Source organism: Leptonychotes weddellii, unplaced genomic scaffold (assembly GCF_054177405.1).
Source record: "Leptonychotes weddellii isolate Sample4059 unplaced genomic scaffold, ASM5417740v2 HiC_scaffold_6302, whole genome shotgun sequence".
Taxonomy (NCBI): Eukaryota; Metazoa; Chordata; class Mammalia; order Carnivora; family Phocidae; genus Leptonychotes; species Leptonychotes weddellii.
Genome location: NW_028031788.1, coordinates 427 through 4,645, shown reverse-complemented (window position 1 = coordinate 4,645; position 4,219 = coordinate 427). Strand labels below are relative to the sequence as shown.

General features: G+C 47.1%; 1 long non-coding RNA gene across 1 annotated transcript; it reads left to right on the top strand.

The window, feature by feature from the left end:
* Nucleotides 1–665: 665 nt before the first annotated feature.
* LOC145719683 (uncharacterized) lies at nucleotides 666–3,766 on the top strand. Its single transcript, XR_014142545.1, has 2 exons — nucleotides 666–1,339; nucleotides 2,200–3,766. It is a non-coding gene; the product is annotated as an uncharacterized LOC145719683 (long non-coding RNA).
* The last annotated feature ends 453 nt before the right edge of the window (nucleotides 3,767–4,219 follow it).

Sequence of the window (4,219 nt, the reverse complement as noted above, 5' to 3'; positions counted from 1 at the left end):
TAGTTAGCTATGTGATCTCCTTAAGTCACTTTTCCCTTCTGGGTCTCAATTATTCAATTGTACAGTCGTGAGTTTTAAACTTAAGTTGTGATTTTCAGCTCTAATAAGATGTGAGCACTGTGAGAAAGGAAAACCCCTGGAAAAGTTAGAAAGGCTTGTGTATACGTTTAAAACACTGTAACAGTGGGATCCTTGGCGAGAATGCACACTTCTAAGCCGCCACTAGCCCAGGCTGGAACAAAACACAACCCGGCTTCCAGGCCCTTGAGACTCGGAAGGCAAGGTCAAGTCCAGGTTTCAACAATTCCTGAGGGCTGCTGCGTTAACCCCAGCGAGTACTGTAATCCAAATCAGCATCCTGGGGGTAAAAGCAACAGTGAGGGAAGGGGAATGCACTATTCCGGGTCATCAGAAACCTTAGCGCCGCTCCCTCGGGACTACAGAATGAGGCCCAGAGAGTGCAAGCGCCTGGCCCCGCGTTACACAGCAGTGAGCCGCGAGACCGGGACGTGAACCTCTCTGTCTGGGCTTCCCGCGCAGCGCTCCTTCCCAAGCGGCGCAGCAGGGAGTGCGGTGGAGTGGGGCGCAGAGGAGCGCAGTCCCCCCTCCCCCCGCACAGACAGCAAGGGCGTCCCGGGGTTACCTGTGTCGGCCCCCGCCCCGGCATGCAGCAGTCTGACCTCCGACCACCTCCCGTCGCCGCCGGGCCTGCCCCGCACCACCTGTCGCAGGAGCAGCCGCACGCGCCGCGCCGCCGGGCCGCCGTGGCCGCCTGGCGCCCCGAGGAGCAGAAGCCGCGATTGCATGGCACCGGGGAGGGGGGCTGTCGCCGGGGAGCGGGTCCCGCGCGAGCCGCGTCCGGGACAGGGAGCGTGAGGCGGCGCGGCGAGAGGGACAGGAAGCGGCACCGCGCCGAGTCCGCCGGAAACTCCTTCCCCCGGCGCGGCCGGCTCAGCGGTGCCGGGCCGGCTGGGCCCACGCGGGCGGAGGGATCCTGCGGAGCGCGAGCCGCGGAATCCCGCACCGGCAGCCGGGGGTCGACCGCCGAGCGGGCGCGGCGGAGTGCTGAGCCCGGCCCGCTGCCCGGGTGCTCGTGCGGCGCAGCTGCGGGGCCTGGGCTCCATGGCTGGCCTCGCCCGCACCTGCGTCGGTTCGCCTGGATTCACCAGGCCGGCCTCCAGTCGGTACCGGGTGGTCCCGTAAACTCTGAGTTCAGGAAATGCCTCAGGGTTTTAGGATGCAACTCTTCAGATGCAAGTCTTCGTTTCTTGGTTAATGGCCCAGTCTTACTATACTGCGCTTTCCCTGTACGTTGCTTCAAATCCTTTTCAGAAATTGTGTACGTATTCTCGAGATTGTGGGAACTTTCACCTATTTCGATTCATTGTAACCATACCTGTGTTTCCATACAGTATTTGAAAGCCTTATCCTTTATCTTTTTTTTTTCTGTATGTGTATTACCATGTCTTATATTCTAAATGCAAAAGTCACATCTTAGTGATGTACACAAATGGCCAAAATATCAGAAAGGACCCAAATCAAGCACTTGTTCATTCTGCAGTGGAAGAGTTATATAAATATAACTTATGTCTTTAGTAAGAGGAAAAAAGTAGGACACTGGCCAAAGGTGGAAGAGCACACATAAAGCAAACTAAGCATCTCCAAAATGTCAGGAGTGAGTTGACCAAGGCAAAGTGTTTAAATCAAGTAATACAAAGCAAACAGCAAACAAAAAGAATGCAGAAGGCTTCACTTGCAGCTAGAGGCCTTGGTAATTCTGGAGCTGTCACTCTCTTTAATGGTGCACCTACTATGTCATAACCCTGTGACAGGTGCTGAGAGGTGTTAGGAGGCTGTGAAAGAAAAGCTGAGCTGGATAAGGCTTTGTGCATCTTGCTGAGGACCTAAGGGGTGAAGGCTGAAACAGGCTTTTAACCTAGTTAGGACACAGTGAAAATAAAGGTAAATGTTTGCATAGTGTATTACAACATCGTTTCACGTGTATGTTCTCATATCATCTTCACTAGAGCCCTATGTGACTGCTAGGGGGAAATGAGAGAAATGCAAGATGTAGCAGTGTATGAAATGTTCGTCCCACTTTGTGTTCATACTATGTGCCAGGCCTTGTGCTAAACACTTCAGTGCAATACTTCATTTCACACTTTGATTGAGGTACTATTATTATCCTCTATTTTACAGGTGAAGACACTGAGGCTGGAAAAGTGAAGTCTTGATCAGGACATCTCTATGTAATCTTGCTGGAATCCGGCATACACTTGAGACAGTAGAAGAACAATGTGGGGAAACTGAGCAAAATGACTGATGTAAGCACTAAGAGCTCTTGGAGTTGAGACAATGGGGAAATCAATACAGGTTACAGCATTCAAGCATTCAGCAACATTTTTCAAGCAACTGTTGGATAAACAGTACCCTACTAGGTACTGTTTAGCAATGGGCCCACATCCAGTACAGAAAACAAACCTACAAATGAAGAATTGCAATACAATGAGATCCATGTTTAGGATATTTAGACTCAAGATACTCTGGGGTGATGTGCTTCACCAGGGAGTGGTCAGAGGTTTCACAGAGAGTTTAAAATGGGTCTTGAAGGATATTTGAGAGTTTTTCAAGGGGAGAAAAGGGTAAGTCATATCTGGCAGAGGGAAGAACATGTACAAAGGTACGGAAAGCTGGACATAACATGACAAGACTGAGAATCAGAGAGTGATTCACTGTGTCTGGAGGTCAAGTACATAAAATTTGTAGAGATAAGACTGGAAAGAGAAATTGGGGCCGTGTTGTATATGAGGTGAAAGAGTTTACATATTATCCTCCAGGAAATGGGAAAATGAAGATATTTTAGAGTGACAAATCTGCAGTGTGAAGGAAAAATTTGAGCCAGAGAAAAGTTAACACCTGAGCTTTACTTTGAATGCCACTTTAGATTTGGATAAACAAAGAAGTGGATATTAGAGCATGAGCAGAGGCTTAGAGTCCTGACAAGCAAGTCCTGACAGGGACGATGAGACCAGCCAGGTGAGAAAGGCGTAATCTTAGAGAACAGGGGCGGGAAGAAAAGATTATACAATGAAGAATCTTGAATGGCTGGATGAAGTTGGAAATTTGGACTTCATCGTATAGGCAGATTGCATAGCCACTGGATGTTTTGATCATGTTTTCGATGTGACATGAATTGTGAATTGAGTAAGGAACAAGGGAAGCATCAAATTCTAGCTATGTGGCAGTAAAAATAGTCTCTGCTTACAGTAATGAACCCCTGTTGGTGGCAATGAGTCTGAATCAGAAAAAGTAGACCTCAGCAATGTTTGAAAGATAAACCAGAGGTCTTCAGTTTTAAAAGATGCCTATCACAACCTCTGTGTAATTTCTCTCAAATTCTCACTGAAATAACTAGTCATATACTTTTAAAAAACCATACTACCGAAAACTGGTATTGATTGTTAATCTTTTTTCCAGAGTCCAGAAGGAATATTTTTCCCTCCATATTAATGTAACTGGATGGGAAATTAGACTAATAATCCATCCCTGTTATGCCCTGTTTTAAAAAGGTAGGTGCTTCATCCCTCTTTACTGTTCGCCCTCCTAAGAAATCATAGGTCCACACCAGTGGTTCCCAGATTTCAGTGTGCATCCCGATCATCTAGAGAATTGTTAAAATGTAGATTCTCAGGCTTCACTCCCCACCCCCACCCTGAGATTCTGACTCAGCAGGTCTGAAAAGCCCAAGAATATGCATTTTTAGCAATATCTATAGGAGATCACCTGCATGCCACACATTTTAGTCACAAAACTAGATAACAGTTCTCTCCATTGTTCTGTTTTGCTGCTAAAGCTGTCTTCTAAAACAATTTGTAAGTACTCTCCCCTTATCTACAAACAATTAAAATAAAATAAAATAATAAAATAAAAACTGAACAAGGAATTGGAGAAAAGAGGAAAGAAGAGAACAGATGATGGCCCCTTTATATCATGACATGTTTTTAGACAAGGACATGGCAGGAATAGCAGCCCTGAGAATACTTTGAACTTAGGCTTTCTTGAAATCCCATCTATTCAGAGTATGGGAAGGAACCCAAAGGAACCACAAGAGCCAAAGCCTGCTAGATCTTAAGATCTGTGAAGGGAATTTGACCAGCACACAAGTGGACAGACAAGAGGGCCAAAGACAATTCGACCAGTCTGTCTGCTGGCAAAGACC